Source organism: Muntiacus reevesi, chromosome 7 (assembly GCF_963930625.1).
Source record: "Muntiacus reevesi chromosome 7, mMunRee1.1, whole genome shotgun sequence".
NCBI lineage: Eukaryota > Metazoa > Chordata > Mammalia > Artiodactyla > Cervidae > Muntiacus > Muntiacus reevesi.
Genome location: NC_089255.1, coordinates 69944809 through 69971113, shown reverse-complemented (window position 1 = coordinate 69971113; position 26305 = coordinate 69944809). Strand labels below are relative to the sequence as shown.

Genomic DNA, 26305 nt, shown 5'->3' with positions numbered 1-26305 from the left:
TTGCTGATCACGCTCACACTCCTTTCGACTCTTTCGTTTCCGTAACAGTGCTGTCTTCCTCTTTTAGTCTTCTTTTATTTCTCTTCTTCTTCTTAGTCTCCTTTTCTGGCTTTTCCATTTCTCCTACACTCTTTATTTTGGTATCACCCATTGCTCTGTTCTCTTCTTTTCTTACTCTACTTGCTATCCTCTGGGGAAGCTCATCTAATCCTTAAAGTTTTATATTTAGTTGCTTGTGTGTGAATGATTCCCAAATTCAGGTCTCTAGCCAATTTTTCTCTTCAGAACACCAGATCCCTTTATGCCAGATCCCTTTATCCCTTTATGCCAACAGGACATTTCCTGGACATTCCATAGGCATTCTGAGCATGATGTTCCAAGGTGGAAAGTCATCTTTCTCAGAAGTAGTCCTCTATAGCTCAGGGATTGGCAGAGGCCCATGGGCCAAGTCTGGGCTACTGCCTGTTTTTTGTATGACCTGAGAACCAAGAACGGTCTTTGAATTTTTTAACAGTTGGGAAAATCAAAGGAATAATACTTCATAACACATGAAAATTATATGAAATTCAAATTTCAGTGTTTATAAGGAAGGTTTTATTGTAACACAGTCCTATGCACTGTTTATGTTATTGTTCATGTTTGGTTGTAGCTTCCACTACAACTGCAGAGCTGAATACTTGCAACAGAAATTAAATGGTCCACAAAGCCTCCATTATATGCTATCTGGCCCTTTATAGGAAAGGTTTGTGGACTCCTGGTGTCACGAAATGGACCTAGTTTTGATTCTCAGCCCTACCACTTATTCACCTTGTAACTTGGCAAATAACTTTACCTCTTTCAATTGTAGTTTCCTAAAAAGCTAAAAATGAGAATAATTGTGTTTATTGCTCAAGGTTTTTATAGGTTAAATGAGACAAAGCATATAAGACATTTGGCACAGTGCTTGACATATATCAATATATTACCTTATAAAGGGCTTCCCAGGTTGCTCAGTGGATAAGGAATTTGCCTGCAATGCAGGAGATGCAGAAGACACAGGTTTGATCCCTGGGTTAGGAAGATCCTCTGGAGGAGGGCACGGCAACCCACTCCTGCATTCTTGCCTAGAGAATCCCGTGGACAGAGGAGCCTGGTGGGCGAGAGTCCACAGAATCACAAAGAGTCGGACACGACTAAAGCAACTGAGCACATATGCACGTTATCTTACAAATGTTAACTGTTTTCATTTCTCCCCAAACTCACTCTTTTTTGCTCTATCTTTGTGATGGCTACATGGTCTACCAGTCACCCAAGCCAGAAACTTGGGAGTCATTATAGGCCTTACATCTTATTTTGCTAATTTTGCCTCCATAAAAATCTAAACTGTTCATCCTTTTATCTTTCCATTCCCCGCTACTGTCTTAGTTCACACCCTGTTTTCCTCTTGCCTGGACTGTCTCTCTGACTCAGATCTTGCCCCCATTTCTGTTTTTTTGTGCTGCAACTTAAGATGAAAATCTTTTGTGTTACTCTCTGTTTTTAAACCATACAAAGGCTCCTCATTGTCTGCAAGATGAAGTCTAAATGCCTTTCACCAAACTCGATGATCGGTTCTCTGCTCCGACCTGATTCTCGCCATACCTACCCTAGACTCCATGCACCAGCCTTATTATGACTTGAATTTCCAAGGTAACCTAGAATGCCCTTCCCCGCCTTGTCAATTCAGGCAGCATCTAGTACTTCACTTTTAACATTCAACATTTAAGCATCACTGCTGCTATAAAGTAAGATTTTCTTTCATTCTAACCTCTTCCTATTCTCATGTAAAATTGAGCACTTCCTTCTTTGGGTTCCTTATGGACTCTTACAGGTAGTAGTGATTCTAGGTTATAAGCTTCTGAGAGGATACACTTTCAAATCCCAGAGTCTAGTACAGTGTTTGACACATTGTGGAAACTTACAAATTAAAAAAAAAATTGAGGTATAGTTGATTTACAACATCGTGTCAATTTCTGCTGTAAGCAAAGTATTTCAATTTACATGCATGTACATTGTTTTAAAAATTCTTTTCCATTATAGTTTATCACAGGATATAGAATCTAGCTCCCTGTGGAAGGTGCCAGTAGGACCTTGTTTTTTATCCATTCTATATATAATGGTTTGCATCTGCTTTCCCCAAATCCCCAATCCATCCTGGCCCCAATAAATGTTTATCAAAACTAAAAAGAACAAATTCCTGCAAAAATTAGACACATATGGAGATACCCATATGATCGTTTGTCTTCCTCTCTTTTCCCTCTGCAATTTTTTTCTTTCTTTTTTAAAATTGAAGTAGAGTTGATACCTTCTGTGATTTTCCAAAAGATCAAAGTGGTTCTCAACGTGTGGTCTCCCTGGAATAGCACCATCTGGCCATGCATTAGAGATGCATATTCTTAGGCCGTATCCCACATTTCCTGAGTCAGAAACTCTCAAAGTGGAGCCAGGCAATAAGCCCTCCAGGTGATTAAGACATGTGTTAAAGTTTGAAAACACTGTTCTAGACTTGTTTTTCTAAAATTGTGACAGTGAACCACTCCTATTAGACTGTGGATCACTGGGCTGATTGTTGAAGCCAAAGATGCCAGGCCCCATCCCAGAAACCACACATTTCAGTGCATAAGATAGCTATGCTTTCAATCCTGGCCGCTCATTGGCAAGATGTAGGCAAGACTTTAAAAAAACAACACCTAGTATTCTGATTTTATTCCGAGATTCAGATTCTTTCAGTTTGCTGGGAAACACTGCTCAAGTTTTTTTTAATAGGCTTTTCAGGTGATACAAATGTACGGCCAAGGGTAGGGAGTTCCTGCTCTCTGCGGAGCTTCCTGCCCTGTGAGCTTGGCCTCTGAGGTCTGATGACTCACCTAGTGAAACTTTGGGCAAGTGGCCTTTGTTTCAGTTTCTTGTCTGTTTTGAGGATGAAATGAGACAACTGAAATATTTAACAGGGGTCTGGCCTACAACAAGCTCTTATTAGATGCTAATTATATTTTCATTAATGAATGTAAGCCCCCATAGTTTTTTTATGTACACCAACATTTAGGCACCATGGAGCCAAAGAATCTTCTTTTTCCATGAAACTGCTTGATTGCTGGTGGAGTGACTTTGTTTTTCTAAGGTTTGATAAGCAACCTCAACTTCCCAGTGTGCTATTTCATGCAGATAAGCAGTCCTGTTGAATCCTGATGGAGGTGACAAAGTACAGTTGAATCTGCAGATACACACAGTGTTGCAAGTATTTTATCATCATCTCTTGCTCAGAAATGTTTCATAAGTGTATCTTTTCTTCCTAATTAGATTCCACTTCTTGGGGGGCAGGGATTGAATCTTATATTTTGTTTTCATATCATGGTGCCCAGCAGAGAACTAGATATATAAGAGATATATAAGAGCTTGTTTGGGGCAAGGTATCTTCACAATCTCAGTTCTGCCTAGTGTGATCCTAATTGGTTTTCTGGATTTCTTGTGTTAAGAGAGGTAGTTATTTAATTCAATTTACTTCCTAGGGCTGCTATTAAAAAAAAATCCATATAGCACCTCAGCATTTCTAGTGTGCCTTCAATTTGCAAAAAAAAAAATTCAAAGCAAACAAAGTTACCCCACAGATGAGGCTGGAGCTCCAAGTATTTATTTTAGGTTGACATTGCTGGCATCACCAAGCATCTTAGTACAGTCTTTCCTCTCTGTGATATCTTATTGTGAAAGGTCATTTGCTATGGATTGTATAAATATCCAATAACAAAAAGAATTACATTTTCAGGCACAATGCTGCCCTTTTATTTTCCTCCTCCTGAAATTCCTAAAGATATGTATTCTCTAAGGTTGAATTGGCACCTTTAAAAAGGAAGATGCTAATTAATTATAGAAGCACAGAGGACCACTATATATTTCATATAACTTATGGAATAAAACTATGTTAAACAGATGAAGATTCTGATTTTCATCCATGATGAAATGCATAAATCTTGTTTCCATATTGATGTGGTTGTTTCAGTAATCAGGGCTTTGTAAAGATGCCATCTACATGATTTTTTGTCACTGAATCTCATTAGGAATGATTGTCATTAGATGACAGTTTTTTCCAATTAATTTTATTGTTTTTGGCCGTGCCGCATGACATGTGGGCTCCCCACCAGAGGTTGAACCCATGCCTCCTGCTGTGGGAGCATGCAGTCCTAACCGCTGTACTGCCGGGGAATTCCCATAGTAATGATTGTCACTGTTGAAGGATTTTGGTCAGAAATTAGTACATCAGAGAATAGTCTCCTTGAACTGTGGTTAAAGTAGAACTTTGAAAGTCAGAAGAAGGCTGGAGTTATTCTCAAGCCCACCTCTCCTCACTTATGATTATGTTCTGTACTTTTCTTTATCCTTACTTAAATCACAGAGCATTGTTCTTAAATTTTTATATATAGTCGCTCTAGTGCTTTAGGCAGCTGGTTTTTATTTTAGTTAGAATTAGTCACACCGTTTTCTGGCCTTGGAATTTGTAAGACTTTTGGATGGAGAGATTGTTCTTGGAAGCTGAGGCTTGTTTAATTTTGTTAAAGTTTTTTTGGCTTGCTGAATTCATTGTTATGGTTCTCAACAGATGAAGGGTGTATGTGAATTGGCTGTAATTTTTGGTTATATCAGGCAAAACTCTCCACTGAGTGACTCAGATCAGACTTATTTACTTTTTGAATGTTAGAGCATTACATAGGACTCCTAGAGAGAAGTTGGTAGCTATGAGTACCCCTAGATTGTTTTATCACTGTAGGTAAGATTCTCCAAACTACCTCTAATTGTGTAATGATATACTATAGGAGATGTGATTCTAAAAGTTTAGAACATTTGTAGGATGATTCTGGTATATCTGAGTGTTGGAGTTTGGATGATCTATTTAAGAGCTCACTTAAATCATGCTTTATCCTTCAGATAAGCCAATCAGGAATTACTTAATTTTCCACCATTGAAATTTCCAGTCACATTAGTGTACCTCTGTGTTTTAAAGTTGGTTTAACTGCTTGTATTTGATCAAATTCTAACTGTAAAGTTTTGCAATTCAACCTGCAGAGCTAATTGGTAGAAAACATTTAGAGTTGATGTTACAGTTGATTTATTTTTCCATCTCAAAATTCCAGTGCATTCTTTCATTTGACAGACATGTGTTAAATCTCTGCCATGTGCCAATGGCTGAGATACCTCTGTACTGAAAGCGTGTGTATCCTGGGAATGCAGAGATGGATGACAGGCTCTTCTCTCAGGAGCTCACAGTCAAAAGGGTGTCAGGCTGGTAGTAAATAAATAGTCCAACACAACATGCTAGGCGCTGTGTTGGAGACCATGCTCATAGCACTTTTCTGCTATTTCCTCCTTCTTGCCAGAGGAAGTCAGGGATGGTCTTTCTGGTCTTTCTCTACCTCAGTCTCTCCTGAAAACTGCTGAAGACTCCATGATTCAGAGTACAAAGGAGTTTATGCCTCCAGTTGGTTCTTGAAGAAACAGGATAACAACAAAAAAAGCTTTTGTACACGAGGTGGTGCTGCAGCTCTATAGCAAGAACTAGCCATCCATCTCAGAGGCAGATGGGAGTCTCCTATTATGTTCTGGCTTGTGCTGAAAGGCTGAATTCTTAGCCTCTACCCTTCTTGGCCTTCTAGAGCTTTTAATTCCTAGGTACATTTACTTTCAGAATGAAAAGACCTACTTCATCTCTGAAGTGCTATTCATCTCCCATCTTACAAGGGAAAGCTTTTGCTTTCACTAAAATTATTGAGGCTTTCCTGGGAGTGTTCTTGAGAAATGCGGTATTTACTACCTAAATGCCCTGAGAGTTTTTGTTTTGCTTTGTGATTTTGGCTGGCCTGATGAACTTTTGGAATGGCCTTAGCTGTTGAAGGACTTTTTTGAAAGGGTGGAATGGAGGCTGAAGAGGGAGGTCCCAAGGCACTGAATTGCATTTGAGTTTTTTACAATTGCTGCAGTATTTCTGGTAAGAAAAGTTATTAGGTGTTTATGGATGTTTCAAAAGATGGAGGGAAAAAAAGCAGATTTCATGTTAAAATATCCACTTGGGGACCCTTAACACTCAGAACAGAACCTAAGCTGGGAATGCTAAGGGGTGTGATCAGCGTAAAGCAGCAGTCATTTCTGATGAGGGTTGGGGGTGGGGGTGGAGGATGGGGGGTGGGGCATGTTAGCTGGATGCAGTCCAAGAGGAAAGGGGTTACCAAAGCATTCCCAGGGGAGGATGGGTTGGCCTGGCCAGGTGGGTCAGAAATATAGGTTTTCTTCCTACTGAGTCACACCCAACTTCTTCCCACACAGGAAAAGCCCAGTTCAGCTAATGGAAGGCTCTCTCCTCATCTGTCTCCTCGGGGAGCTGTGGGGGAAGCAGGCTTAAGGGAGGAGATTAAAAAATCAGAATTCTGTAATGGGCACAAGGAGGAAGTATTTTTGGCTAATAATTTTGGGTTGCTGTTTCAGAATAAAATGATTTTCCCTTTTATTGGAGATGAACTTGCTTTGAATTGGTCTTTGCAGGACCAGTGAGGATGTGACCTTGACCTGATCCACTTGGAAACCACAAACTACATTTGCTGTTCAGAATCTAGCATTTGGTCATGGATTCCTTTAGTATTCAAGTTTTGGAATATTCTGGGGAAAATCTGTAAGATATGTTTAAAAGTTTATGAAAATTATAACAGATATTCTTTCAAAATATTCTTTTGAATAAATGCCATGATTAATGGGGCCCAATGTTCATATCCTTCTAATCTCTTCAGGGCCAAGGTGGTGAAAACAGAGTGTACTGCCCTATAATATCTCATGATACTGTTTGTTCCAAAGTTGATTTAGCATATATATATGCATTATACTATATTATATAAAGTACATATCATATATGCATATTATATAAGATGATTATGTAGAACACTATGCATCATGATGTATGAAACATTAATACAGGTATACAATGCATATTTTAATTATAAATTAATATATTTGGCTGCTTTTTATTATATATTGGAAGATACATCAGCAATAAAAACTGGTACTTAGTAAGATTTCAGGCTATATAAACAATAATTATATATTCTAAAGTTCAAATCAAATTAAATATTACTTTGGCATCTATTCTCTACAAAACTCTTTCCTAGTCACTATTTGATATACCTATAAGTTTAGGACAAAATTATGAAAAATTAACTGAGTTAGCCAAGGCCCAACTTATAAATGGGTTGTGTTCTGAGTTTCTTTTAAATCTTTGTAAATCAGGACACATTCCTATTAAAAGGGTCATACAGATGTTTAGCTTCTCTGGATAGGCAACAAAAGCTCTATTAAACCGTAGTGACATTTATAATAACTTCAGCCTGATTTCTGGGACTTGGAAGAAAGGAGCCGTGTGTACTCAAGAAATGAGAGGGAAGTAGACTTTTTCTGTTTTTTTGAGGCAGAGCCAGCCTCAGCAATATCTTTTAAAACAAGAATTAGTTTTTCATCAGTGTCAACTTCCCTTTCTGTACCCTTCTTCCAAGGACCCAGTACTCCCATACTATCCTAAATGCTTTCCACCTTGTGACTCCCCACTCAGGTCTAACATCCTCCTAATGTGCTCCATGTTCTAGAATTACCCACCCACCCAATGTGTCAGTGATTTGGGAAAAATGGTCTTTGCACCACCTGCTTCAGTATCTCTTGGGATGTTTGTTAAAAAACATTTCTGGATCCCACTCCAGACCCACTGAATCAGAACATCCAAGGAGGGGGACTGGGAATCTCTCTGGATTTATGGCAAGCTCCTTGAATCACAGTTAGATAGGGCACCTCAGAAATAAAATTCATTTTATCAGAAGAGCCAATAGTGTTATTCAGCCTTTAAAAAGGAGATTCTGCCATTTGTGACAACATGGATGAATCTGGGGCAGGAGATGGTGGAAACGGGAAGATGTTGGTTAAAGGGGACAAAATTACAGATGTGTAGGATGAATAAATCCTAGAGGTCTGATGCACAGCATCATGAATATAGTTAATAATGCTGTATTGAAACCAGAAATTTGCTGAGAGTAAATTTCAGGTCCTCTCACCACACACACTCAAAAATGGTAACTACATGAGGAGTGCCTGCATGCTCAGTCGCTCAGTCATGTCCGACTCTGCGACCCAATGGACCCAGTGCGACGCCAGGCTCCTCTGTCCATGGGATTCTGCAGGCAAGAATACTGTAGTGTGTTACATTCCCTTCTCCAGGGGGTCCCAACCAAGGGATCAAACCCCGTTCTCCTGAATTGCAGGCAGATTTCTTTACCGTCTGAATCACCAGGGAAGCCCTATGTGAGGAGATGAGCTTGTTAATTAGCGTGACTGTAGTAATCACTTCACTCTACATATGTATATCAAAACATGCTATATACCTTAAATATATGAAATTTTTATTAGGAAATAAAACTTTTAAAAAATTATTAGAAAAAAAGAAAAGCCGATAGTGTAAATGAGGGTTTCTTGTACTTTGGCATGCACCAGAATCCCCTAGTTGGCTTGCGAAAACACAGATTACTAGACTCTCACCCCCAGTTTCTGATTTAGTAGATCTGGAGTAGGCCCCAGAATTTTCATTTCTAACAAGTCCCCAAGTAATCTTCATGCTGCTCATTTGAGGGCCACAGCCTGAGAACCTTTGATCTATGATGTATTATACACTCAGTGGAACCCAGAGATATTTGCTTACTATCTTAAAGTAAAAATGCTTACTAACCCAAATGGATTGCAAGCAGTGGGACACCACAAAAATGAAAATGGGAAGAACTCAAAGGGTTAGGACTGTTGGGTAGAGGCTGAAGGGTGTGTGTGTGTGTGTGTGCGCGCGCATGTTGGAGGCTGGGGTGAAGCAAGTGGGCATCTTGAGATGTAACTAGTACTCTGACGGGACTCTGTCTCCCTGCCCAGCATCAGGCCCTGTTTTTTGCAGCTCTTCTCTCTGATGTAACCCCGGATCTTCCCCTAGAAGTTCCAATAGCAATGAGAATAAGAAGATGAGCGGGATGAAGAGGGGTAAGAATGCCAGGCCTCTTCTGGAATTGTTCATTTCTGAAAATCTATTGTGCTCCATTTCTTTAAATTTACCAATGTTAGAATTTTAATTGGCCACCAGAGGGCTCTCCTAACTTTGGATAAAGAACAGTGTGGCATTGAAAGAGAAATGGAGGTGATCCTTGAATCAAGAGACAGACGTGCTAGACTAAATTTGCAATTAGGGCGTTTCTACACTGTTTTGATTATTAGGTTTGCCCTGAAATTATAATAAGATTTTATTTATTTATTTTTTTATAATAAGATTTTAAAATCACTAATTGGTAAATAGAAAAAGACAATAATATATAAGAACAATAACTAAATAGAGACTTTAAAAAAGTTTAAGTCTGCACTGTAGATGTTGGCTAATAAAACTTGTTGTGGGATAATTGCTAAGTGTGTAGGGAAAGGATGTAAGAATTAGTGAGTCTTTTAAAAGAGACAAGCAATTGTTTATTTTACTTTGCGCTGTTTTCTAGATCAAGAAACCTGCATTCACAGTTCATATTTCACAGGTAAGATGTTTTCCCTATTGTATAGGATGGGATTTGAAGTATAAGTCCCAAGAGTCTTTACATATTAACTCTGTGCTTCAGCCTTTTACTAGTCTTGAGAAAGTGAGGGTGCTTCCAAGGCAAAACCAGTTGTTTAAATAGATAATAATATTGTTCAGAGTTTAGTTATTTGTAGGATCTTAGAGACAAAATGAGTGAGGGCTTCCCAGGTGGTTCAATGGTAAAGAATCTGCTATACAGTCAGTCCATGGGGTCGCAAGAGAGTTGGAAATGACTTTTCCACTGAGCAGGCACACAGAGACACAATCCAGTACCACATTGAGAAAGATGACATGTTTCCTAGCCATTTCAGAGAGACTTGTTTCTAAAAAATAAACTAAAAAAAAAAAAAAAAAAAAAAAAGGATGTAAGGCTGGTTTCACACCGGTCCCTGAGCTTAGAAGAACCCCATGCTTGGTTTAATGTTCTTCTCTAATTCTGAATAATTTTTGAATAAAGGACTTCACATTTTCACTTTGCACTGGACCTTGAAAATTCTGTATGTAGGTGATTCTGAAGGCAGTAGATTGTGTTCCATCCTTCTGTTTTTTGTTTGTTTGTTTTGAAAAGAAGTTCTTGTCTTTGACTGCACTCTAGAATCACTTGGGGAGTGTTTCAAGATCCCAGTTCCCAGGCTGTCCCTGGACCAATTACACCGCAATCTTCATGGTGGGTTCCAGGCACTGGCACTTAAAAAATCTCTCATTGTGCAGCTTAGGCTGAGAACCAGTATAAGTGTGGAGCCTTATTTCCAAAACCTTACTTCAACACCAATCTCCCTTGCTGGGATTGCTCTTGCAGTTTAATGGGCTTGTAAGATTTTTTTAAATTTATTTATAATTGAGGTACAGTTGATTTACAATATTTTGTAAGTTTCAGGTGTACAATATTGTGATTCACAATTTCTAGAGGTTATTATCCAGTTATAATGATTATAAAATATTGTCTATATTCCCCATGTTGTATGGTATATCCGTGTAGCTTACTTATTTTATACACGGTGGTTTATAGCTTATAATTCCCTACCCCTCTCTTGCCCCTGCCTGCTTCCCTCTCTTTCCTGGTAACCACTAGTTTATTCTCTATATCTGTGAGTCTGTTTCTTTTTTTGTTGTATTTACCAGTTTGCTTTAGTTTTCAGAATTCTCACGCAAGTGATATCATCCACTTGTAAGATTTTAGATGCTCCACGCACATTTTGTGTGTTAGAGGAACAAAACTGTATGAAATTTTATATGATGTTTTTACTTTTATTACTCTTTATATGATGTTTTTACTTTTATTACTCTTCAGGATTGTGGAGTTATGAAGAAAACCATCTTTCTTAAATATAGATCTAATCTATATTTAGATCTACATATAGATCTAATAGATAATCTATATATAGATGTAATATTCCCTTTAAAGTAGTAAAGTAATGAACTTTGAAAGAAAAACCTCATATTTAGTGAGATTAAAACTGAAAAGAGAAATACATAGACTTTCGTTGTTTGTGCTAATGGATGAATGTTCACTAAGCACCCTGCCTTGGCTGGGCTTATATCAGGTTTCATTAAATACCTCTTTTCTATCTGAAGGTGTTTTTTTTGACACTAATTGTTTTTTTCTTCTGAGTCACCTGTGGGCTTTGGCAGTAATCTAGAAGCATCTGGTCCCAGTCTTTCTGGATTATAGGAACTGAAGTTCCCAATTAGAGACCTGGAGTCCTGCAAGGGCAAATCCTTTTAACCTTCATTCACTGGGGGCCTCCTCTGAACAGAGCTATTTGCTGCTTCCAACCTTCTTGTTCCCTAACAAAACAGCACACAAGGAATTGCTTTCTCCTTAGCGTGTCTTCCTAAAGTTATGTCTATATTCAGGTAATTTGGGAATTACTTCCAACCCTAAATATTTTACTCTAAGAATTATATTAAATCTTTCCACTTGTTTAGCTTTGAATTGAGCATGGAAAAGATAATCGCTTAATGGCAAAGTAATTAAATGTTTAATGAAAATATTAGTAAGCTGAAACCCAAAGGGAGATGAAAAACAGAATAATCCTTTGGCTCTCAGAACTCAGAAATTCAGACCCACAGGGAGGCAGCGTTTTACTGCTAATACTTATGGTCAAATTAGAAACCAGACATGATGGTGAAGCTAAAGTTTGGAATAAGTTATTTTGATATTAAACAGTTTTTCTTTAGTAAATCTAAGAGTTATCTAAATAATTTATGTATACAACTTCAAATTTTGGAAAGTCAATTTATTTTTTACATGTATTGTCCTTGGAATGTCTATTTTTTTTAGCTTCATAAACATATCATTTAATGGGCACTCATGCAATATCAGATAAGATGCCAGGTGTTTTGCATGCATTATCTCTAAATGTCAGGACAACCATACAAGGGAGAGATTACTGCCCCATTTTAGAGATGAGGAAACTGAGTCTTAAAAAGGCTAAATGACTTTCCCCGGGTCACACAGCCTATAAATGTCAGAAGTATCTCTTATCACCAAACTCTACCTCTTTAAAAAAAATTGGGATAAAATAAATATAACATAAAATTTACCACTTGAACCATTTTAAGTGTACAATTCAATGGCATTAACTACACTTACATTTTTGTGCAACCATCACCATTATCCATCTCAAGAATTTTTCTTTATCTTAAACTGATAATGTTTCTAAGGTTTATCCATATTGTAGCATGTATCAGGATTTTAACCATTTGTGAGGCTGTGTAATATTCCACTGTAACAGTATACTACATTTTATTTACCTGTTTGTCCATTGGTGGAGACCTGGATTATTTCTATCCTTTGGCTATTGTGAATAATGTTGCTTTAACACTGAGATTTAGTTATCTGTTCAAGATCCTACTTTCAATTCTTTTGGGTATACACCTAGAAGTGGAATTTCTGGGTCACGTGGTAATTACATGCTTAATTTTTCTGTGGAATCACATACTATTTTGAAGCATAGATTTACATTGGGGCATTTAATTTAAAAAAAAACTTCTATATGGAAGGCTGAGATGGCTTTCAACTACTGAAAGTTCCAACAAGACCAGGTCTGTCTCCTTGGTTCTGGGGCTCTGATTCAAGCATAAAGTTACAGGGACATGAAAGTCATTGAAGGGGATACAATGAGAAAAATCTCCTCCTCCCCTCTCTGTGGGCTCTTTACCAACAAGTGGCCATCCTCATCTTTCTGCCTCTTGCCCTAGATATTCCACCAAGATGGAAGCTCTCTTGAAAGTATGCTCTTGTAGGGTATGGTTTGGTTCAGTTCAGTTGCTCAGTTGTGTCAGACTCTGCGACCCCATGGACACCAGGCTTCTCTGTCTGTCAGCAACTCCTGGAGCTTGCTCAAACTCATGTCCATCGAGTCAGTAATGCCATCCAACCATCTCATCTCTGTCATCCCCTTCTCTTCCTGCCTTCAATCTTTCCCAGCATCAGGGTCTTTTCAAATGAGTCAGTTCTTTGCATCAGGTGGCCAAAGTATTGGAGCTTCAGCTTCAGCATCAGTCCTTCCAGTGAATATTCAGGGCTGATTTCCTTTAGGACTGACTGATTTGATATCCTTGCAGTCCCGGGGACTTTCAAGAGTCTTCTCCAACACCACAGTTAAAAAGCGTCAGTTCTTCAGCACTCAGTTTTCTTTATGGTCCAACTCTCACATCCATACATGACTACTGGAAAAACCATAACTTTGACTAGATGGACCTTTGTTGACAAAGTAATGTCTCTGCTTTTTAATGTGCTGTCTAGGTTGGTCATAGATTTTCTTCCAAGGAGCAAGTGTCTTTTAATTGCATGGCTGCAATCACCATCTGCAGTGATTTTGGAGCCCCCCAAAAATAAAGTCTGTCACTGTTTCCATTGTCTCCTCATCTATTTGCCATGAAGTGGTGGGACCAGATGCCGTGATCTTAGTTTTCTGAATGTTGAGCTTTAAGCCAGCTTTTAAACTCTCCGCTTTCACTTTCATCAAGAGGCTCTTTAGTTCTTCTTTGCTTTCTGCCATAAAGGTGGTGCTATCTGCATATCTGAGATTTTTGAAAGGGTTATTGGCAGGGTAAGGTTATCTTTCTCAATACAACTAAACCCAAACATCTCTCTTTCTGGACTCTGGAGGGAGCAAGGCTCATCTCTGACCATTTTATTGTTCAAAATGCAGACACACAGAACCATCTTGTAACTGCAGATAGTGAATAATGCCATTTATGAACCACTTGTCTTATTTTCATATAATAATATGCTAATACATACAGCTTATACTGGGCTTCTTTTTCTGTGGGGCCAGACCAAGTAAGAACCACTGGAGAAAAAAATAGTTTGGAGGGGCAGGTGTTGTTCAACTAACGATGACTTAATAATAGGTTTCAGCTATACCTTGAATGCCTTGTGTATTAACGGATATTTAATGACATTCTATAAATTTGCTTTGGCAATAATTATTGTGTGTCCATGTTCAATTCAGCCAACTTTTATGGCATGTCCGCTCTGTCCTCCTGTTAGGAGTAGAGGAACAAATAACTAAAAGGGCTTACCAGTGATTACCCATGTACTCCATTCTATCCTTTCATCCTCATTTGGTGGCACTAGTGGTAAAGAACACGTCTACCAATGCAGGAGACATAAGAGACGCACGTTCGATCCCTGGGTTGGGACATCTGGAGAAGGGCATGGCAAACCACTCCAGTATTCTTGCCTGGAGAATCCCATGGACAGAGGAGCTTGGGAGGCTCCTCTGTGCAGTCCATAGGATTGCACAGAATCAGACATGGCTGAAGTGACTTAGCATGCATGGAGAGCTGGAATTTATAGAATTCATAAAATTTATCCAGCCCAGTCTCTCTCTGTCTTGATTCTACTTCCCACAAGCACAGAGATTAGAGTTTGAATCCCTACTTGTGTGTATCTTTCAGAGGCTTACTTAAGCTTTCATAATCTCAGTTTCTTCCTCTGTCCATGGGATTCTCCAGGCAAGAATACTGGAGTGGGTTGCCATGTCCTTCTCCAGGAAATCTTCCCAACCCAGGGATCAAAACTGCACCTCTTACATCTCCTGCACTGGCAGGCAGGTTCTTTACCACTAGTGCTACCTGGGACTTGTCTCTTAAAAACTGAAATTCTTAGGGATTTCCCTGGCAGTTCAATGGTTGGAACTCTGCCCTTCTGCAGAGAGTGCTGGTTCGATCCCTGGTTGGGACACTAGGATCTTATATCCCACCCCATGTGGCAAAATAGGAAAGAAAAAAATGGAATTCTTAGAACTCTGCCTTGGGCCCTCTTCTCATCTTTCTCTGTAATATTTCCTTGAGCAACCACTTCTATCCCCATCTATGGTAACCTCCAATGATGTATCTCCTGCCCTGATATTTCTCCTGAGCTCCACACCAATATAACCATTTATGTCCACAAACTCTGCAGGGGTCCCATAAGCACTTCACCTCCACATGACATAAGTGGGGCTCAGGATTTCCCCCAGGCCTGCTCCTTCTCCTGTATTTTCTGTAAAGAAAATACACCACATTTCCCTCAGGTTTCCAGTCAGAAACTAAGGGAAATTTTGAAAGTCAAAGTGTGAGTTGCTCAGTCATGTCTGACTCTGCGATCCCGTGGACTGTAGCCCACCAGGATCTTCTGTTCATGGAATTCTCCAGGCAAGAATACTGGAGTGGGTAGGCATTCACTTCTCTAGGGGATCTTCCCAGCCCAAGGACTGAACTCGGGTCTCCCACATTGCAGGCAGATCCTGTACCTTCTGAGCCACCAGGGAAGCCTGAGGGAAATTTTATATCCAATCCATTTGTCAAGTCCTGCTGTTTCTACCTACTGACTACATCTGGTGTCCATCTCCATCTCTACCTGTATCAATGATTTATTGCCACCATCCTTATTCAGATTCTCATCATTTCTTACCTGGACAACTACCACTGTCTCCTAAATGATTTTTCTGCTTCAAATCTCAGTCCCTTCCAATCCATTCTCCACACTGTACTCAGAGTGATCTGTCTTTCAAACACATCTGATCTACCAGTCAGATGTATCTTAACCAGAGAAGCACCACTATTTAAAATCCCCAGTGGGTCCCCGTTGTCCCTTGACAGAACCCAAACCTCCAAACCTGTGTAGCAGAGTAGAACCTTTACTATTCTAACAAGGGGAAATAGAACTTTTCTTATCAGGGAGAAAATGCTTTTTGTTAAGAAAAATATTTCAACCTGTTACTGGGGATGGACCGAGAGAAGTTCTGATGGCATGAGATGCCAGAAACCAAGGTAGCAAAAAAATAGTCAAAATAAACAGAAACAACACGTTGGTGAAAGTGCTGATGGTGAAGAGGCTAAGGACTTTGGAGAGCCAGTGTTTCTCTTTCATGTTTATGTTGCAATGTTATAACCCTCTCATACACTCTGTAAAATCTGCTACTTACACAAGCTACCTGGGTGTGTTGGTGATTGTGTGTGTGCATATGTGGGTGAGTGTGTTTGTGTGTAAAAGAAAGGGCTGGTTCCATATCTTGACTACCATTGTGTAGGAATAAGACTAGTCTTCATTCATGGCAGTGATAATCCTTTAAATGAATTAAGCAGGAATTCATGGTCACTAATATAAACCTAGTAGAAATTTGGTGAAATCCTGGGGAAGGCTTTGGACTTTTCGAATTCCTATGGAATGAGGTTTTTTATTTCACTTATCTAGGTCTTTATGTAACTGACAAAATGTTGCATTTGATTACATCATCTTCCATTGTTTCTTCACTGCTTTTCTTTTCAGATTCATCTCTCATTTCTCTTCCTCCTGGACTTTATACTTCAGATGTGCTCAGCTTCTTCCATTTACTGAAACTTGACATAAATCATCTCTCACCTCCTTGTCTTTGCAAATGAAACACTGCTGTTCCCATTTTTAAGTGGCCTAACTCTATTTTTCCTTCATATTGCATCTTACATGTCATTTTCTCAGGAAACTTTGCCTCATCTTTAACTCTGTTTATAAGGTAGGCTGCAGATGGATTTTGTACATAACCTACATGGAAAAGGTAAAACTATAAAGTTGATAGAAATAATGTTTAAAAATATCTTTGATGACATAGTTTGGGGAAGCAAAAATCATAAGGAGAAACACTGATAAACTTGATTCTATCAATCATTCAACAAATGAAAATATAGACAAAGGAAACAAATATGATAAAGTTGAAGAAAATACTTGCAAGGACCTACAATATAGAGTATATAAGAAACTCATACAAACCAACAATGGAAGAGCAGAAACTACAGCAGGAAAATGGGCAAAGGTCATGACTCAGCAATTCACAGGAAGAAAACGCCCCAAAACTTATCAAGCATGTGACAAGAGCTCAAACATTAGTAATTAGAAAAGTGGGCATGAAAATAATAACACTTTACACGCATCAACTAGGCAACAATTAGCCAGTACGGTGAGGTCAAGTGCTGCTGGAGAGTGAGGATAGAGGAAGATTCATGCCCTGCTTTGTACCTTTTAGAGAGCAGTTTGGTGCTCTAGGGTCAAATTAAGTGCATTTAGACCCTATGAGCCACCAGTTTCTTTCCAGGCATTTATTCCTAGGAAATTCTCCCCAGGTACATCAGGAAACATGTTTGCAGATGTTAATTCTTGAGTTGTTTGTATATTGGGACACTAAGGGTGGAAAGATGTGGTAGATACACAATGTGGAATACTATAGAGCAATTAAGAAGTGTTGAATTATTAACAGACGTTCACACAGTAATATCATGTTTATAAAGGTGTTATAAACATGATACTGAATGCAAAAAGAAATAGGATGAAGTCTATAGCACAATATGACTTAAGAAAATAAAAAATATAAACGAAATGCCACCTGGTTTATAAAAACACATATGAAAGGACTTCTGGTTTCCAGCCCTATATAGAGATAAAGAGCTTGGAGACTGTCACTCCCATGCTCACAATAAGAAAAAAGCTAAACAGACTGAAAATCAACAACTTTTCTTAGATTCACCAGAAAAATGAGCTCACCAGTCAGAGAAATGAAGCAGCTCACCACTGCCCTCAAACCACAGAGACAGATGGGTGGATACTGGGAATCACAGCTTAACAGCAGCAGAAGCCCAAAGTTCAAGTTAGTACTAGTAGGGACACTTTAAAGTCTATGTGACCAGTTGCTAAGCTTTTGGTGTAGACTAGCTTGAGAGTTAAAAACCCTGAGGGTTCCAGGTCTCAGGGGGTAAAACTCACTTCCGTGAGCTCTACCTCCAGAATTCCCACAGGGTTCTCAAAGTGCAGATCGGAGTAAAAATCCAGTAGTGCCTCTGGTTGGGGAGGGGACGAGTAACCACTTTGTAATATGGTTACTCCCAGAACTCTCTGGTCTTAATAAGGTTTGCCCCAGAGCGAAGCTGTTTTACCAGAACCTAACCAACTGGCACTTTATCAAAACCTAACCAACCAGGGAAAGGGAAATACCCAACTCCAGCCCACACTAGCCTTTGACTTAGAGGAAGAAAAATACCCAGCTCAAGTTCACTAAAAGACTGGGACTTAATCACAGGACTGTAGAACGCTGCCCTTCCCTAGACACCTCGACAGGGCTCCCATGAAACAGGGGATTGTAACTAAAAGAACTGAAAGACTCAGATCCTATTTACGGAATCCTTAGAGAAACTCAAAGACAACAGTAGACAAAACCTAGGACACTGGAGAAATTTTAGCCCCTGAAGCCATGCCACAACAAAGAGTATAAAGAGCCTCAGTCTTAGTCAGATAGGCTAGGGGATACAAAATGGTATAGACACTTTGGAAGACAGCTTGGGGGTTTCTTACAAAGTCAGATATAGTCTTAGCTTACACTCCAGCAATTATACCCCTATATATTTACTCAAATGAGTTAAAAACATAGGCCTATATAAAAACTTGCATGTAGATATTTATATCAGCTTTATTCAAAATTACTAAAACTCAGAAGCATCCAAGATGTCCTTCAATAGGTTAATGGATAAACTAACTATATTATATACATGCTATAGAATATTGTTCAGTGATAAAAAAGACAAATGGTATCAGACTTTGAAAAGGCCTAGAGGAAACATGTCACTAAGTGAAGAAAGCCTCTCTGAAAAAGCTGCATGCTGTATAACTCCAGGTATATGACATTCTGAAAAAAGTCAAAGCTATCGAGGCAGTAAAAAGACCAGTTGCCAGGGGTTTGGGGTCAAGGAGGAATGAATAGGTAGAGAGCACAGGAAATGTTTATGGCTGTGAAGCTATGGTGGATATTGTCATAAGGCATTTGCCAAAACTCAGAATATACAACACAGTGTAATGTAAACCATAAACTTTAGTTAATAATAATGCATCAGTATAGGTTCATCAAGGGTAACAGGTGCACCACAGTAAGATGTTACTAATAGAGGAAAGGGAGACTGAGAGTAGTAATAGGAGCAGAGAGAGAATATATAGAATATATGGAAACTCTGTACTTTTAATTCACTTTGTATGTAAATCTAAAATAGCTCTAAGAAATGAAATCCATTAATTTTTAAACTGTCTTTAAAAGAAAAAGCATGTTCAAGACCCAGCACAGGGAAATGGAAAACTCAATTTGCTTGGGAGCTTTTATTTTAAACTCTTTCCTCTTGGAAGCGCCAAGGTGATAATCCTGGAAGATGCTAAAGAGGTGGTGATGCCAAAAGACATCTCCTTGCTCACTCTTGGTAGATAAGTAACAATTTTGTATTCAAAATCTCTGGCAAAAGTGTTTCAAACCAAAAGCTGCCAGTGTCTGGGAGATTCCTAAGGTGGGGGGTCAAGTAGGTGACTAGATGAGAATCAAATCTGTGGATTTGAACCTGCATCCACTACAATATATGAATGTATAATGATAAAAAGAAAGTTTTCAAGATTCCAACTATAGTCTGTGATAAGGAGATGATAAGAGATGATCAAATCTTGGGTGCTGTTCTGCCCCTTCCCTGTGATTGATGTTCATCTGCAGAGTCAGAGGATTCTGCAAAGGAACGTGAGGTTTACAACAACTAAAATCTACTCTTCTCCTCTTAGAATTCGTCTTCATTTGTAGATACTTCTGAAACACATTATGTCAATCAGACCAGGCCAAATCCATGGGCAGCTCCCAGCCAGTGACTGGGTATGGCAGGAATACTGAACAGTTCCTCAAGGTAGATTTACAATTTCCTCCTTTAATCAGGAATGTTGGCTGATTCTCCAACAGCCTTGCCAGAATTTCTTAGAACTGCATAGCAGTCTAAGGCTTTTCTACTCAACCTACTTTCCTTTCTTCTCCTCTCACAAAGGACTAGTCTACTAGCTCTCACACATCACTAACTTCCTCCCCATTTTTCCCTTGCCAGTAATGCCCCCAATTCATCTCTTGCATGTCTAATCCCATTTTGACATCCGCTTCTCAGACACAAAGTGTTATTGGAACATCCATTTAGAGATGCCTAACTGAAGTAACAAATTTAAGTTAAGAGCTTTAGAGGGGTTATATCAATTAGAGTGCAAGTAATAGAAAACCCAGCTCAAACTGTCTTAAATTATAAGAAAATTCATAATTTTATAATTTCAGTTGAAATGGGGTCCATAGCAAGGGTAATTTCTAGGAATGCTATGGTTTGGTATGATATGATATGGTATAGTCTAGTCAGGGTTCTGGTTCTATTTCTCCCAGATCCTTTTGGTTCTTCTCAATTCTGCATCTGGACTGTGTCCTCAGGAGATTGTATTAATCAAAAGATGGCTCTTCCAGCCTCAGCTCAAATGTCTCATATTCTGTGAAGGCTTACTCAGTCAGGAGAGTTTCTCTTCCTTTCAAACTTGAATGTTTGTTCAGGCTGATAAAACTATTGTAGACTGAGTGGTCTAAGAAATGTTTACTACTTACAGTCTGAAGATTGGGAAGTCCAAGATCACCTGATGAGGGTTTGCTTCCTGGCTTACAGACAGCCACCATTGCACTATAGCCTCACTTCACCTAGAGAGAGATCAACTTTCTCATGCCTGTTCTCATAAGGTCACTAATCCTGTTCATGAGGGTTCCACCCTGATGACCTAATTGCCTCCCAAAGGCCCCAAAGACCAAGACATAGGGGATTAGGACTTCAACATATGAATTTCTGGATGCACAAGTATTCAGTCCAACACTTGAATCTATTTGGTACTATTTTGTTCTGCTCATCAAGGTGAACTGTTTCCATGGCTGCCTCCTTCTAGACTGGAAGCGAAAGTAGAGATCATATTATATTAACTTTTATGTCTATTTGATGACAGAGAATGAACTGGTTGGATGGCATCACTGACTCGATGGACATGAGTTTGAGCTAGTGCTGGTAGTTGGTGATGGACAGGGAAGCCTGGTGTGCTGCTGTCCTTGGGGTTGCAAAGAGTTGGACACAACTGAGCAACTGAACTGAGCTGAATGCCTTGCCTATAGCTGGTATTTAATGAATATCTATCCAATTAAATTTACCGTTGTTTCTTTGGATAGAGAAATGGAATTTGTGCTTGAATTCATTTAACATTTCAAAGTAATCTAGAAGGGATTTCCCTGGTGGTCCAGTGGTTAAAACTCTGCCCTTCCACTACAGAGGGCACTGGTTCAATCCCTAGTCAGGGAACTAGAATCCTGGATGCCATGTGGTGTGGCAAAAAATAAGTAAATAAATAAAATAGGAAACTCAAAATAGTCTGGAAAAGGAAATACATAGACAAAGCTTGATGTTCATTCATGGCATTTAGTTTCATTAGATAGTGCAACAGTGTGCTCGTGTAGATAAACTGCAGGAAGACAGAAAGAAGATGTGGGGAGATGGATCAAACATAAGACCTGAAATTTGGAAATAATGCCTATGACTAATTAGTTCCAAGCTATGATTTCCAACATAGGGAAAGGATTTAGGAGTACATCTGGATTATTTCCTGAAGGTTTTGACCTAAGATGTTGCCTCAGTCAAAAAACCAAACAAACAAGTAAAAAAATAGTATAATCTTAAATATTTAGAGATAAAAGATAGCAGCAAATCCTCATGCTCAAAATTAGAAATAAAAGAAAAAATCCTACCTGTGAACAAACTCCTGTCTGTTCAAATTTTGAATTATGAATCTCAAATAAAGAACTAAGTTTGAGAGAAATAATCAAACAAGAGATACTGCTTAAGATAAGAACAGTGACTTTCTATCAATTTCCAAAATTTGAGAGTACTCTTTAGTATTTGACAAAGCAATTTTAAAACAAGAAGAAACATTTTTTTAAAACAGGTGGTTTTTAAACTCAATACTCCAAGAGGTATTATGGATTGAGTTTTATTAAATTTAGAGCTATTCAGTTCATACCAAAAATTGGGCTGGTTTAGAAATACACAGAAGTATTTTGAGGTTGATGTCAAAGGGAAACATCATGCCCTTCTGCCTAATACCTTTTATGCTGTGAATGGACCTGTTGGCCTAAAATGAATACTTTCAGTGATTAGAAGCCACCTGCTCATCTTGGTGGACTGTTAATGGATCCAAAATTATGAGTCCATGGGTTTTCAGCTTTATATGTGTTTAAGGGACTACATGGCAAATGGATGGGGAAACAATGGAAACAGGGAAAGACTTTATTATCTTGGGCTCCAAAATCACTGCAGATGGTGACTGCAGCCTTGAAATTAAAAGATGCTTGCTCCTTGGAAGAAAAGTTATGACAAACATAGACAGTGTATTAAAAAGCAGAGACATCACTTTGCAGATAAAAGTCTGTCTAGTCAAAGCTATGGTGTTTCCAGTAGTCATGTATGGATATGAGAGTTGGACCATAAAGAAAGCTGAGTGCCGAAGAACTGATGCTTTTGACCTGTGGTGTTGGAGAAGACTCTTGAGTCCCTTGGACTGCAAGAAGATCAAACAATTCAATCCTAAAGGAAATCAACCCTGAATATTCATTGGAAGGACTGATGCTGAAGCTGAAGTTGCAATACTTTGGCCACCTGGTGCAAAGAGCTGACTCATTGGAAAAGACCCTGACACTGGGAAAGATTGATGGCAGGCAGATAAGGGGAAGACAGAGGATGAGATGGTTGGATGGCATCACCAACTCAGTGGACATGAGTTTGAGCAAGCTCTGGGAGATGGTGAAGGACAGGGAAGCCTGGCGTGCTGCAGTCCATGGGGTCGCAGAGTTGGACGTAACTGAGCGGCTGAACAACAACGAGAACACCAAAGGGACTATTTACACATAACCCACTATTATTACTGTGGCCCCAGCCCCAAATTCACATGTTAAAGCCCTAACCCTGTGACTGTATTTGAGATAGGCCCTTTAATTAAGATTAAATGAGATCATAAGAGTAGGGCCCTATGGATAGGACTGGTGGTTCTTTTAAGAAGAGGGAGAAACACCAGACTGCTCTGTGAGGACACACTGAGAAAGCCCTGTCTGCAATCTGAAGAGAGAGACCTCACCAGGCACCAACCCTGCTGGAATCTTGACTTTGGACTCCAGCCTCCAGAACTGTGAGAAAAAACAAAGCTTTGTTGTTTAAGGCACCCTGTCTACGGTATTTTGTTATGGCAGCTTGAATAGACTGATATACTCACGAAGTGAGTAACTAAAATTAAGTGAAATAAGAAAATCTGGAGTCCAAAACCCAAAAGCAGTATGTTACCCAGATATATATGTGTGTGTGTGTGTGTGTGTATATATATATATATATAATATAATATATATGCAAACATATATATAGACCCAGCACGTACTAGGCACTGTTCTATGTACTTTATATATAAACATTCTTTTAATCTTCAAAATTTCATAAGGCTGGTGTATTATTAACTCCATTTTCAGTTGATAAAATTGAGACAATTAGTAATTTGCTTAACATCACAGACTAGACAGCTCCTAATCACTGAGTACAGTGTAGAATAATGCTGCACAATGGAAATACATGAACATGTATGTAATTAAAATTTTTCTATGAGCAACAGTTTAAAAAGTAAGGAGAAACAGCTAAAATTAATAATAACTTTCATTCAACATAATATATACAAAATATCATTTCAGTGTGTACATAATATAACTAATGATTAATGATAAATTTTAATTCTTTCTTTAGTACATGAGTCTTCAAAATCCAGTGTGTATTTTAAACATATAGCACATTTCAAGCAAAATTTACATTATATTTCAAGTATTCAATAACCAGTGTCTTGGATAGCACATGAAAAAAGGCATTGTAGCTTATAAAGAAGCCTGAACAATACTCTTCAAAGTTCCTACTTTATATTTATGCACACATATTTGGAATTCTTCTAGTTTTTCAGAAGGATGTTTTCTTATCACAGTATACCATTAGTTTTGTCTTGAGTTAGTTGTGATTTTAAATTGCTCCTATAGGTGTATGGATGAAAATACTTATAGAATTGCTGTTATTTTTTCTTATAAATTTATGTGTGGTTGAAATTTTGTTATTATTAAGTTTGTTTCTCCCTAGAAAGTGGGAACATGAAGAGTAGGGGATTTCTTGGTCTTTTTCCCACCTAAATAAGTTACAGTAGTGGTGTTTTAGTCTTTTAAGTTGTGTCCTACTCTTGCGACCCCATGGGCTGTAGACTGCCAGGCTTCTCTGTTCATGGGATTTCCCAGGCAAGAATTTGCCTGGGAAGGATTTCCCAACCCACTGGAGTGGGTTGCCATTTCCTTCTCCAGGGCATCTTCTGACCTAGGGATTGAACCCAGGTCTCCTGCATTGCCAGTGGTCTCCTGCATTGCAGGCAGATTCTTTTACTGATTGAGCTACCCCAAATCAGTTATATAGTTAGAGAAGAAAAAAAAACAACCCACTGGGGTAGATAGATTATTGGCCTGACCTGGACAAGCACCATTTATTTTAATTTTTAAAACAAGTAAGACACAATTGTGAGATATGGTTAAAGGAGCTTCTATGACTATGAAATAGAGTGATGCTAACCTGTTTACATAAATTCTTTACGTCAGATGCAGTAGACCTGTAGGCCTTCTCCTGACCTTACCATACAAGTATGATTTAGAAGTGTTTCTGAAAGGGTCTTTTCTCTAACTTTAGCCTAACTACAGTGTTATAGAGAAGTGGTTATTTTTAAACCCAGTGGGGAAAAAAACCACAATTTTATCACAGCCACATTCTTTTAAGACTTTAAAAAAAATGATTTTAGATTATCTCCTTCTATTTCACTATATACACATTTATTGTCTCTAGACTCCAAGGATAAGTGGATAAATGTGATGGTTCACATTTGCCCTGTAACTAGTTAGAATTGGTTCTCTAAGGCAAATGTTTCTCCTTCTTTGCTTTAGCTTTACCATGATCTGAGCTGAAGCAATCTTTTAAAATGGCCATGATGCACTCAGTGTTTTCAAAAGCAAAGCACTGTAACCATTGAGATCCTTCATCATTATTACAATGTATCTGGTGGCTCTTCTTGTAAAATTAATACATAGAGCCTCCATTAAGTGTTCTCAGAATCTACTCCGAAATAGGCCAATCTATTGTCCTCTTAAGGATTCATATATGAGTTGAAAATTTTTCAGAAACATCACCAATCAGGGAGGAAAAAACTCACAAATGTCAGTTTTGAGAAGAGTTTCTAAAGGGTTCTTAGGAGCTTCAGGGGGGTTCCCAAGGGACGAAGGAATAAACAGGGTATCAGAACAGCTAGGAGTCTGGAGATCAGATTGCTGTTCAGTCCTTCAGTCGTGTCCAACTCTTTGCAACCCCAGGAACTGCAGCACGCCAGTCTTCCCTGTCTTTCACTCTCTCCCAGAGTTTGCTCAAATTCAAGTCCATTGAGTCTGTGATGCCTTTCAGCCATTTTAATCCTCTGTCGCCCCCTTCTCCTGCTGTCAATCTTTCCCAGCATCAGGGTCTTTTCCAATGAGTTGGCTCTTCACATCAGGTGGCCAAAGTACTGAAACTTCAGCTTTAGCATCATTCCTTCCAGTGAATATTCAGGGTTGATTTCCTTTAAGATTGAATGGTTTGATCTCTTTGATGTCCAAGGAAATCTCAAGAGTCTTCTCCAGTAGCCCTCCAAAACCTCCCAATGCTTGTCAACTTGGAAAATCTATGGAGGTAAAGAAAGATTAAGAAAGATAAGCTGATTAGACTACAGAAAAGAACAAAAAAATATCATGAAAGTGAAAGTAGTGAAAGTGAGGTCGCTCAGTCGTGTCCGACTCTTTGCGACCCCATGGGCTGTAGTCTACCAGGCTCTCTGTCCATGGGATTCTCCAGGCAAGTTTACTGGAGTGGGTTGCCATTTCCTTCTCAAGGGAATCTTCTGGACCCAGGGATAGAACCCAGGTCTCCCGCATTGCAGGCAGGCGCTTTAACCTCTGAGCCACCAGGGAAGCATCTTCAAATATGTGAGCTTTTCCTTAGGCAAAAAGCCTGGGTGCAAATGAAAGAAGCCTAATTCAAACTAGTTTAAGTGGGAAAAGCAGACTTTTTAAACCTGTTTACGTAACTGAAGACCAATCTGATGAACATTTGCCTATGGGCACATCTGGATCTGGGATCTCAAACAATGGTTTCTCAATCTCTTTCCTTGTCTGTCTCTTGTTTCAGCTTAGTTTCTTGCTTTTCCTTTGTGTGTGGTATTCCTTTCCACAGCAGAAAGATGGCCTCTGGCAATGCAGGTGTCAT

At 38.9% G+C, this 26305-nt stretch overlaps 1 long non-coding RNA gene across 1 annotated transcript in view; it reads left to right on the top strand.

Moving 5' to 3' along the window:
- The first annotated feature begins 9002 nt into the window (after positions 1–9002).
- Positions 9003–26305, top strand: part of LOC136172331 (uncharacterized) — a 35936-nt gene continuing 18633 nt past the window's right edge. The window contains exons 1-2 of the long non-coding RNA XR_010664006.1: positions 9003–9057; positions 9558–9593. This is a non-coding gene — a long non-coding RNA (uncharacterized lncRNA). The remainder of the gene's footprint in view (positions 9058–9557; positions 9594–26305) is intronic.